At 43.9% G+C, this 12,755-nt stretch overlaps 1 protein-coding gene across 5 annotated transcripts in view; it reads left to right on the top strand.

The window, feature by feature from the left end:
* The window catches only part of LOC121871491, a 75,231-nt gene that overhangs the window by 407 nt on the left and 62,069 nt on the right, over positions 1-12,755 (top strand). The window lies entirely within an intron of this gene.

Here is a 12,755-nt window from a genome sequence, read left to right as displayed (position 1 = left end):
CAAATATCGTCGATTACCGTGTCTGTGTCGCAGAGAATGAGATGCTTATCTCGATGATATTTGATACCATTAGCGCAGGATTAACTCTATCCAGGACTGTATAAGCAGGCTGCAGTGCACTGTGGGAAGGATAGCCCCCTTGTGAAGCCGTAAAGCTCTAAATTAAAGTGATTGAGTGATGGAACTCGCCGTCTTTAAGTGGGTCAGTCATCAGAGTATCCATTAACGCCTTGGCCCCACTGTTGACGAAGATAATCATTTTATGAGGGTCAAAGGTTACTATCACTAGCTGGGCTCCATGATACTCCAAATAACATCATAGGATGAACCACATCCTAAACGGTTCAAGGACTAGACCCAATTGTCAGCCATTGGGTTATCCTAGCTTTGCGTATATCATGTATCCAGGGCGTTTGATAATGATAGATGCAGTGAGGACATTGTATGCCTGTACCCAGGTCTGAGAGTTACAGAGAGAAGCTGCTGCCAATACCGTACCACATACAGTATATTACTACTACTACTACTACTGATAATAATAATGCATTCCATCAATTTCTTTTCAACTGGACTGGTCTTGAGATTCACCTAGCGTAGTGTGACTGTTCTGGAGGTTCACCTAGCGTAGTGTGACTGGTCTGCAGGTTTACCTAGCGTAGTGTGACTGTTCTGGAGGTTCACCTAGCGTAGTGTGACTGGTCTGCAGGTTTACCTAGCGTAGTGTGACTGGTCTGGAGGTTCACCTGGCGTAGTGTGATTGGAGGTTCACCTAGCATAATGTGACTGGTCTGAAGTTTTACCTAGCGTAGTGTGACTGGTCTGGAGGTTCACCTAGCGTAGTGTGACCGGTCTGGAGGTTCACCTAGCGTAGTGTGACTGGTCTGGAGGTTCGCCTAGCGTAGTGTGACTGGTCTGGAGGTTCGACTAGCGCAGTGTGACTGGTCTGGGGTTCACCTAGCGTAGTGTGACTGGTCTGGAGGTTCGACTAGCGCAGTGTGACTGGTCTGGAGATTCACCTAGCGTAGTATGACTGGTCTGGAGGTTCACCTAGCGTAGTGTGACTGACGTGGAGGTTCACCTAGCGTAATGTGACTGGTCTGAAGGTTCACCTAGCGCAGTGTGACTGATGTGGGGGTTCACCTAGCGTAGTGCGACTGACGTGGGGGTTCACCTAGCGTAGTGTGACTAGTCTGTAGGTTGTTGACCTTGCATAGTGTGACTGGTCTGGAGGTTCACCTAGCGTAGTATGACTGATGTGGAGGCTCACCTAGTGTAGAGTGACTAGTCTGAAGGTTCACCTAGCGTAGTGTGGCTAGTCTGGAGTTCGCCTAGCGTAGTGTGACTACAGTAGTCTGGAGGTTCACCTAGCGTAGTGTGACTACAGTAGTCTGGAGGTTCACCTAGCGTAGTGTGACTGTTCTGGAGGTTCAGCGTGATGATCTGAAGGTTCACCTAGCGTAGTGTGACTGGTCTGGAGGTTCACCTAGCATAATGTGACTGATGTGGAGGTTCACCTAGTGTAGAGTGACTAGTCTGAAGGTTCACCTAGCGTAGTGTGACTAGTCTGGAGGTTCACCTAGCGTAGTGTGGCTGGTGTGGAGGTTCACCTAGCGTAGTGTGACTGGTCTGGAGGTTCACCTAGCATAGTGTGACTGATATAGAGGTTCACCTAGTGTAGAGTGACTAGTCTGAAGGTTCACCTAGCGTAGTGTGACTGGTTTGGAGATTCACCTAGCGTAGTGTGACTGATGTGGAGGTTCACCTAGTGTAGAGTGACTAGTCTGAAGGTTCACCTAGCGTAGTGTGACTGGTCTGGAGGTTCACCTAGCGTAGTGTAACTGATGTGGAGGTTCACCTAGTGTAGAGTGACTAGTCTGAAGGTTCACCTAGCGTAGTGTGACTGGTTTGGAGATTCACCTAGCGTAGTGTGACTGGTCTGGAGGTTCACCTTGTGTAGTGTGACGTCTGGAGTTTCACCTAGCGTAATGTGTTTAGTCTGGAGGTTCACCTAGCGAAGAGTGATTGGTCTGAAGGTTCACCTAGCGTAATGTAATTAATCTGGAGGTGCACCGAGCATAGTGTGACTGGTCTGGAGGTTCACCGAGCGTAGTGTGACTGGTGTAGATTTTCAACTGCTTACCTGATATTGTAAGCTTTGTATCGTGGAACACACGTAAACACAGTGAGCTAGTTGTCTTTGAACTCACCTTACATACACTATGGCAAAATACGTTTGGTTATGAACAATTACAGTATTCCGACACCTTTGGCTCATTCCTGTATCTGTAGCATGAGTTTAAAGGGTAGGGCGGCAGTGTTCGCAGTGTCTTACCCCTACGGTGCCCATCATTTTCTCGAACAATCTTCCAGATAAATCTAAGGTTGGTGTAGCATTCAGACACAGCTGATCAACCCGACACTTATTTCCCTGAAGTTCGTGGTGACGCTCTTGAGAAATTAAGTGAGTTTCATGCATTTTGTTTACAAGATATCAAAATCAGTATCAATGAACGGCATGGTTATTACCGTATCTATTCAAACATTGCGCTTACGCCTCGCCCCATAGTCTTCCTTTACTCCGGGAACAGTCAGTAGGAACTTCTATGACACAAGAGGTATTTACCAGTTTGCGGCCATGTTGGTATACTGCTTCATCGATTCATCACTAACCACAGTTTCTTTGAATAAAAGTATAAATCTGAGAATTAATTAAAATTTATTGCAATTGTGTTCAGGTTCAACAATTTCCAAAAGACTTGTAGTGTAATTAAACACAGCGTTTGTTATCAATATCACGAGCTAGGAACCAGCAAGAAAACTCAACATTCAATTTCATCTTCGTCTTACTTATGTTATAACTATATTTTGTATCAAATTCAACAGTTACAAACTCAGACATAGTTAACCAGAGGAAACAGAAGGGTAAATGACTCACTTTACCTGCCAAAACTCGGTTAGAACAGATTAACAAATTTCCACCGTATTAAGGTTAGCATATAAAACTACAGGAAAAACTGGAATATGCAGTACATTTAGGGGAACTGGTGTCGCCTAATGATAGTCAGAATCAGTGTGTTTAGAACACTGAGTCCCACAAGTCCCAGGTAACTGATCTGACTTTCTGCCTCATTTACACACATTGCAGGGTCTCAGTTGTTTCTCTTACTACTGACAACACAACATACTTATATCGTTTCTCACTTTTGACTTTTTTTTGTATAGGTATTTCTTTATGGTTCATTATTATTATTATTGTCATTATTATTTTAGTATTTAATTTTTTATTTATTTTTATTATAAATTTTATTTACGATACTATGAATTATTATTATTATTATTATTATTATTATTATTATTATTATTATTATTATTATTATTATTATTATTATTATTATTATTATTATTATTATTATTATTATTATTATTACATTTCCTCCCCCCAGGCCGCGATGTGGGTCTTTAGACCTGTGCCCGAGTGGGCTAATCGCCGTAAAAAAAATTAAAAATAAAATAGAAACAACTTTTGTGTAAAACGAAGAGTACGGCATCTGACGACAGTGTGCTACTGGTGTTGACTCAAGGGTGTGAAACATGCAGAAACAACAAAACATTTGATAGGCATAGTTTGTTAGAATAAACTTGAGGTGCTTACTATCAGTAAAACTGAGGTGTTGCGGGTTAAAATAGATCACTTTAATACACTGAGCTACAGCTTCTTAAAAATAATAATAACGATCACAAATTTTTCATTCATAAAAAGAAATTCAAGACTTCTCCAAAAAAAATAATTGGCTTGGCATTTATTTTATAAAATAATTTTGAAAATGAATAATTTCCGGAGTACCCAGAAAAAGCCTGATTGTTTGGTAATGTCACACTGGATAACACCTTTCTTATATGTGTCCAAGACCGGGGAATGAGCCCGGGACACAAACGTGAGGGGCAAGTGCGTTCTAGCTGTGTCATTCAAATTACAAGTACAGTACTGAGATAGAGTAAATAAATACAGGTAGCTGCGATTTTAGGCTGAAATATTAGAAGAGGTCATTATTATTATTATTATTATTATTATTATTATTATTATTATTATTATTATTATTATTATTACTACTACTAGTACTACTACAGTATAGAATTGCGGTATTATGATTGGGTTTACTCTTATTTACAAATTTATATATCTGTTTTCTGTGAAAATACATCAGTGTGCCACTTCAGCTGGTAGTGATCTTTGGAAGTACAGCATTAGTGAAATGTATTCAGCACTCTTGGCTTTATTCACAGGACGGTTGTCGTGAAATGTTACGAGTAAATAACTCTGAAAGTTTTGGGACGGATAGCAAACTTTAGGTTCGGTGGTCCAATTGAGGAGCGGTTAGTTGGCTCCATTTTTTATTGTAATATTCCTTGAAACAATTTATGTAATTTATTAGTATTGCATGGAGACTCCGTTAAAATGCAGTGAAAAATACTGTTGAATCAAACTTATATTTTGAGTTTGTCTAAAAAATACCACACTAAACCACATCACACCACACCACACTATACCACGCCACCATATTGCACCACACCATTACACCACACCACATTACACTGCACTCCACCACACTACACACAACACTGCACACTACACCACATCACACCACACACCATACTACACTACAGCACACTGAACCACACTACACAACACACCACACTACATCACACTACATCACACAACACTACATCACATTACACAACACTCCTACACCACACTACACTAATATAATAAGAATGGTTGTCCCTCGTGTAGCGAGAATGGCCGGCCCAAGGACCACCTAGGCGTGAATTTGTTTAGGGTGTAGAAGCTGTCGCCAACACAACAACCACACCCTGAGTTAACAAGTTGCATGACCCAGTGTCAAGGAATAGTCCGAGACCGGACAACTCCACCCCATCACCCCGGAACACGATACGCAAATCGATTAACATCCAGGTTCCCAATTACTGCTGGGTAGACCGAGGCAAATGGCGTAAAGAAACTTGCCCATAGTTTTACTCTGCCCGGGATCGAACCCGGGTACGATCGCTTGCGAGGCGAGTATGTTGACCATTACACCACAGGTCGCATCCCACTAATGAACTCATAGGATATTGGGAATGCGTCATCCATCGGAAATCTTCTATTTTGTCTCATTTGTCGGATACCTCCTGCTGAATGTTATTAATAGTACACTGTCTGTTGTTGTGCGCCAGCTTTTATCAGTTGTACGTTCTTCATCATCTGTTGCACACCCACTAAAAGATTATTCGGCACCTGTGTCATATTATATCACGCCGTAAGGGTGCCGAATATTTTTTTATTGGGTGTACATTCTTCATCATTTGTTGTGCGTCATCCATCATCTGTTGTACGTTCTTCATCATCTGTTGTGCGTCATCCATCATCTGTTATACGTTCTTCATCGTCTGTTGTGCGCCATCATTCATCTGTTGTGAGTCATCCATCATCTGTTGTGAGTCATCCATCATCTGTTGTGAGTCATCCATCATCTGTTGTACGTTCTTCATTATTTGTTGTGCATTACCCATCATCTGGTTTGCGCCATTCATAAAAGGTGCTAAATTTCCTTTTGGGGGTGACGGAGCATATTCATATAAGTCAAATGAATAACTTTATATCCAACCTACAGACAATGGCACAACTGGACTTGAAATTACGTCAACGTTTTACCGCAACTGAAATGAGTTTTATCAGCCTCAAAATGTCCAAAAAATTAGTTATGAGACAGAAATCCTGGCCAAGGATTCCTCCACCGCGTGTGTGCATTGTTCACTGTGTCCAGTTCATGGTAATATGTACTCTGTTAATTAAGTAGGAATTATTTAATCGCGAATTAAAAGGTTTCAAGACAGTAATGGGTCAGGAAAATGAATGCTAATACTTACATGTGAGTATGGGAGCCTGTTTGTTGACACGTACAGTAAATGTGAACAGATGATAACTAACCCAAGTAACTGGATACCCTGTAAGTGCAGTTTTCTGTTACCGTTAAAGTCACAACCGCATCGATCAGGACAGAGACCATTTTCAACACTTTCTATGATCCTGGGCGAGTTACTTTACTCTTGTTTTTAATGCTTATACTGTATTACAATTGTACCCAAGTATCATTTTTCTCGACCATCTCCACACACGAGTCACAGTTGGTCATGTGATTTATTTAATTCGTGTTTTGCAATTATTGTATAATCGCAGTTTTTGTGGATTTGTTGACCTTAGTGGGATTTTCCATTCGTCCGTCCGTCCATTCACCTGTGAATATTTTTTTTCTCAGAGACGACTCAGTAGATTCCTTGATCCAGTTCCTCCACTCTCCTCCTCCAGGAAATAACGAACGATTGCTTTTTTTTTTAATTTCGAGAAGATAATAATGGCTGAATACAAACTACCAACAAAAAAAGGACACCAACATTAGCATTTTAATTCGTTATACCATGTCGCAGAATGCTCATCTACTTCTTGCTGTTTCATTTCTTCTCAAGAGGGAAGCTGACCAATTTATATTGGCTCCTACTGTACAACTGATAAACTGATTACGTTCCGCCGCCCACATATGGTTTCCTCAGAAACTCTTATAGTATTTAAAAGTTCACTGGTTGGCGGTTGCTAAATCAATCACAATAGCACATTAACAAATTTACAAACAATAACATTTTACAGCCGCTTGACCAACCATTAGATGCCACGGTGTGAATCCGCTGCACGACAATAACAGAAGCACACATTGACAAGTGTTTACTTTATATAATATAAAAATAAGTTAATTATTGAAACACGTCCTGGGGTAGTGTTGGTGGTGGTGGTGGGTATAGGTATAGTGTTGATGGTGCTGGTGGGTATAGGTATAGTGTTGGTGGTGGTGGTGGGTATAGGTATAGTGTTGGTGGTGGTGGTGGGTATAGGTATAGTGTTGGTGGTGGTGGTGGGTATAGGTATAGTGTTGATGGTGCTGGTGGGTATAGGTATAGTGTTGATGTTTAATTGGGTATAGGTATTGTGTTGGTGGTGCTGGTGGGTATAGTATTGTGTTGATGGTGCTGGTGGGTATAGGTATAGTGTTGATGGTGCTGGTGGGTAGGTATAGTGTTGATGGTGCTGGTGGGTATAGGTATAGTGTTGATGGTGCTGGTGGGTATAGGTATAGTGTTGATGGTGCTGGTGGGTATAGGTATAGTGTTGATGGTGCTGGTGGGTATAGGTATAGTGTTGATGGTGCTGGTGGGTAGGTATAGTGTTGGTGCTGGTGGGTATAGGTATAGTGTTGGTGGTGGTGGTGGGTATAGGTATTGTTGGTGGTGGTGGGTAGGTATAGTGTTGATGGTGGTGGTAGGTATAGTGTTGATGGTGGTGGTGGGTATAGGTATAGTGTTGATGGTGGTGGTGGGTATAGGGTATAGTGTTGGTGGTGGTGGTGGTATAGGCATAGTGTTGGTGGTGGTGGGTATAGGTAGTGTTGATGGTGCTGGTGGGTATAGGTATAGTGTTGATGGTGGTGGTAGGTATAGTGTTGTGGTGGTGGTGGGTATAGGTAGAGTTGATGGTGGTGGTGGGTGTAGGTATAGTGTTGATGTGTGTAGGTATAGTGTTGGTGGTAGGTATATGTATAGTGTTGATGGTGGTGTGTGTAGGTATAGTGTTGATGGTGGTGGTAGGTATAGTGTTGTGGTGGTGGTGGGGAGTATTGTGTTGATGGTGGTGGTGGGTGTAGGTATAGTGTTGATGGTGGGTATAGGTATAGTGTTGGTGGTGGTGGTGGCAGGTATAGTGTTGATGGTGGTGGGTATAGTTGGTGGTTGCATAGGTATAGTGTTGATGGTGGTGCATAGGTATATGTTGGTGGTGGGGTATAGTATAGTGCTGATGGTGCTGGTGGGTATAGGTATTGTGTTGATGGTGCTGGTGGGTATAGGTATAGTGTTGATGGTGCTGGTGGGTAGGTATTGTGTTGATGGTGCTGGTGGGTATAGTGGTTAGGTTGATGGTGCTGGTGGGCATAGGCAGTGTTGATGGTGGTGGTGGGTAGGTATTGTGTTGATGGTGCTGGTGTAGGCATAGTGTTGATGGTGGTGGGGGTAGGTATAGTGTTGATGGTGGTGGTGGGTATAGGTATCAGGTTGATGGTGGTGGGTATAGGGTATAGTGTTGGTGGTGGTGGTGTAGGTATTGTGTTGATGGTGGTGGTGGGTAGTACAGTTGATGGTGGTGGGTATAGGCATAGTGTTGGTGGTGGTGGTGGTATAGGTATAGTGTTGGTGGTGGTGTGGGTATAGGTATTGTGTTGATGGTGGTGGTGGGTATAGGTATAGTGTTGATGGTGGTAGGTATAGTGTTGGTGGTGGTGGTGGGTATAGGTATAGTGTTGATGGTAGTGGTGGGTGTAGGTATAGTGCTGGTGGTGGTGGTGAAAGTAGTGTTGATGGTGCTGGTGGGTATAGGTATAGTGTTGATGGTGTGTGCAGCAGGCATAGTGTTGAGGTGGTGGGTATAGGTATAGTGTTGATGGTGGTGGTGGCGTGTATAGTGTTGATGGTGGTGTACAGTATAGTGTTGATGGTGGTGGTGGGTATAGGTATAGTGTTGATGGTGCTGGTAGGTATAGTGTTGATGGTGCTGGTGGGCTATATAGTGTTGATGGTGCTGGTGGGTATAGGTATAGTGTTGATGGTGCTGGTGGGTATAGGTATAGTGTTGATGGTGCTGGTGGGTATAGGCAGTGTTGATGGTGGTGGTGGGTGTAGGTGTAGTGTTGATGGTGATGGTGGTGGTGTAGTGGTGGTGGTGGTGTAGGTGTAGTGTTGATGGTGCTGGTGGGTGTAGGTAGTGTTGATGGTGGTGGTGGGTGTAGGTGTAGTGTTGATGGTGGTGGTGTAGGTGTAGGTGTAGTGTTGATGGTGGTGGGTGTAGGTGTAGTGTTAGTGGTGGTGGGGTGTAGGTGTAGTGTTGATGGTGGTGGTGGGTGTAGGTGTAGTGTTGATGATGGTGATGGGTGTAGGTGTAGTGTTGATGGTGGTGATGGGTGTAGGTGTAGTGTTGATGATGGTGATGGGTGTAGGTGTAGTGTTGATGGTGTGGTGGGTGTAGGTAGTGTTGATGGTGGTGATGGGTGTAGGTGTAGTGTTGATGGTGGTGGTGGGTGTAGGTGTAGTGTTGATGATGGTGATGGGTGTAGGTGTAGTGTTGATGGTGGTGGTGGGTGGTGTAGTGCTGATGATGGTGATGGGTGTAGTGGAAGTGTTGATGGTGGTGGTGGGTGTAGGTAGTGTTGATGGTGGTGATGGGGTGGTGTAGTGTTGATGGTGGTGGTGGGTGTAGGTGTAGTGTTGATGGTGGTGGGTGTAGGTAGTGTTGATGGTGGTGGTGGTGTAGGTAGTGTTAGTGGTGGTGGGTGTAGGTGTAGTGTTGATGGTGGTGGTGGGTGTAGGTGTAGTGTTAGTGGTGGTGGGGTGTGTGTAGTGTTGATGGTGGTGGTGGGTGTAGGTGTAGTGTTGATGGTGGTGGTGGTGGGTGTAGGCGTAGTGTTGATGGTGGTGGTGGGTGTAGGTGTAGTGTTAGTGGTGGTGGGTAGGTAGTGGTTGATGGTGGTGGTGGGTGTAGGTGTAGTGTTGATGGTGGTGGTGGTGTAGGTGTAGGGTGTTGGTGGGTGGTGGGTGGTGTGAGTGTTGGTGGTGGTGGGGTGGTGTGTAGTGTTGATGGTGGTGGTGGGTGTAGGTAGTGTTGATGGTGGTGGTGGGTGTAGGTGTAGTGTTGATGGTGGTGGTGGGTGTAGGTGTAGTGTTAGTGGTGGTGGGGTGTAGGTGTAGTGTTGATGGTGGTGGTGGGTGTAGGTGTAGTGTTGATGGTGGTGGTGGTGTAGGTGTAGTGTTAGTGGTGGTGGTGGGGTAGGTGTAGTGTTAGTGGTTGGGTAGGTGTAGTGTTGATGGTGGTGGTGGGTGTAGGTGTAGTGTTGATGGTGGTGGGTGTAGGTGTAGTGTTGATGGTGGTGGTGGGTGTAGGTGTAGTGTTAGTGGTGGTGGGTGTAGGTGTAGTGTTGATGGTGGTGGTGGGTAGGTGTGTGTTGATGGTGGGTGGGTGTAGTGTTGATGGTGGTGGGTGTAGGTGTAGGTTGATGGTGGTGGTGGTGGGTGTAGTGTTGATGGTGGTGGTGGGTGTAGGTGTAGTGTGTTGATGGTGGTGGGTGTAGGTGTAGTGTTGATGGTGGTGGTGGGTGTAGGTGTAGTGTTGATGGTGGTGGTGGTGGGTGTAGGTGTAGTGTTGATGGTGGTGGGGTAGGTGAGTGTTGATGGTGGTGGGTGGTGTAGTGTTGATGGTGGTGGTGGTGGGTGTAGGTAGTGTTGATGGTGGTGGTGGGTGGTGTAGTGTTGATGGTGGTGGGTGTAGGTGTAGTGTTGATGGTGGTGGTGGTGGGTGTAGTGTTGATGGTGGTGGTGGGGTGAGGTGTAGTGTTGATGGTGGTGGGGTGGTAGTGTTAGTGGTGGTGGGGTGTAGGTGTAGTGTTGATGGTGGTGGGTGTAGGTGTAGTGTTGATGGTGGTGGTGGTGTGGGTGTAGTGTTGATGGTGGTGGTGGTGGGTGCAGGAGTAGTGTTGCATGCGTCAGTGGTAAGGTCGAGAGGGTCGATGCTCGGCTCCCGCCATCCCAAACACTTCCCGTTACACTTGTGCCGCTCCGGGACACCCTTGAGACTCCTCCCCCCACAAACACCCACTGTCAAAATAATAAAATAAAACACACATGCACATAAGTTTAAGTTCTGATGTTATATTAAGTTCGATTACATTACGTTAGCTAAAGTTAGTGGAGGTAAGGTTTATTTTGGTTTCGTTTAAATAGAATTAGGTTGGGCTGTGTTAGGTTTGGTTAGATTAAGTTGGGTTGGGGTGGGTTAGATTCGGTTAGGTTTTGACCATCAGCTGTGCCACTCAGCCAACAGGTCCCTCGTGTATGCTCTTAAATTCATATCTTTAACACGTGCAAGTGGCTTTGTTTAATTAGACTTTCGTGACTATTACTATCTACTACGAGGGCTTATAAATTCGAAGGTTCATTGGTTCGAAGGGTCATTGGTTCGAAGGGTCATTGTCCGAAAATCAAATGAAAAATAACGTAACGTAACGTCACCTCGAGGCCAATGAATCATCAAAACATGTGCATCATTTAGGTGAACGACCATCTACACAAACGAGCCATTGATGTAATATTTTTCTTCAGATGTGCCGAAAAATACGAACCCTTGAAGATTAGCCCCCTAGATACTGTTAGTGTTTAATCATCAGGTGAGAGGAGGGTGCAAATAATCTGTTGATCTTAATTTACTTACTCATGTTACCTGTGCATGATGTGGACAAAGACTTTATATGCTTGTGTGTTGTGTCCAGGCTTTCCCCCAACTGTGAGATGATTGTTGGTAATGAAGTGAGTGTGCTGTTGACACTGTTACATGGACTCAGGGCTCTGTAAGTGTGCTGTCAATTATTAAGTCCTCCTCCCCACCATGAACCACGAACCCAGGGATTCTATGAACCCGAAGCATTTATAGACAGAATAATGTATCGGTCTACTGCTTCGGGTCCAAGATTCTGAATTTCGGGGTTCAGGGGAAGAGGCGAACGGACAACTTGACTTTACAGCAAAGGACCACCTTCATGAGTTTGAAGACGTGATCACTTGCTCAGGTAAGCTATCCCATATGTCCATAGTACACAGTGAGAAGCAATGTTAATGAATATAATATCGATAGACATTAACGCTGGTTGTGGGCTTTGTCTTACGTTGCTTCCCGTTCACCCAGAGTCAGGACAGGTAACGGTCTGCACCTACGTTGTTGTCGTCAGGTCTATGGATTCCATTTCTGACTGGCTGAATGAATAAAAGAACTTCTTGTAAAGGTCAGCGTATTGGGTTTTAAAATGCTTTAGCCAGAGTGATGTAGTGTGTGTGTGTGTGTGTGTGTCCAGTTCTCGGTCTCCATCTTAACTGGTGCTGGAGAAACACACTCGTTTACATTGGCCTTTGACTACAGTGTAGACACGGTTTTAATAGACAATTACTCACACCCTCGTGATGTTTGGCGACAAATTCAACTTTCGAATCTTTGAGAATCCGAATCCAGGTTGAAGGCTGCTGACCTCTCCTCTCCTAAGGTGAAAGGATGAAAAGCTCCCTGTCAGGGATTTTAGAAGTTCCCCTGTGATGTTTTCCTCCCTTCATAACATTATAAAAATGGAAAACCATCTCCATTGATCGCCCGGCTTTTCTTGGCGTAAATTATAACCAACCAGAATTCTTCTCAGTGAATCCCATAAATGTATTTGGACATAACTCGAGGCTGGGACATCGGAGAGATAACACTTAAGATAAATCTTGTATTTTTGTTATCTTATTTATAAACAAACTCGTCAAACCTCAGGAGACTAATATTCAAACAATAAGACGTGAATAACTGTAATCATGGATAACTGTTATTTTTGTGCCCGTGATTGCTACTGTAGTATACATTTACTGTTACTGTTTATTCCATTGTAATGTACTGCCGTAATCTTGCAGTCCAGCTTGTGGTGATGAAAATAAATATGCGAAAAAAAATCATATTAATGTGAAGTGTGTGTGCGTGTGTGGTTAACATTATACGGTACTGATATTCATTCTCTTGAGTCTTCATGACAAGGAAGCTACCACTACCACTACTACGCTTTCATAATCCAGGACTATTTAAT

This window comes from Homarus americanus, unplaced genomic scaffold (genome assembly GCF_018991925.1).
Source record: "Homarus americanus isolate GMGI-L3 unplaced genomic scaffold, GMGI_Hamer_2.0 scaffold45698, whole genome shotgun sequence".
Lineage (NCBI taxonomy): Eukaryota > Metazoa > Arthropoda > Malacostraca > Decapoda > Nephropidae > Homarus > Homarus americanus.
This window is presented reverse-complemented; position numbering and strand designations above follow the sequence as displayed.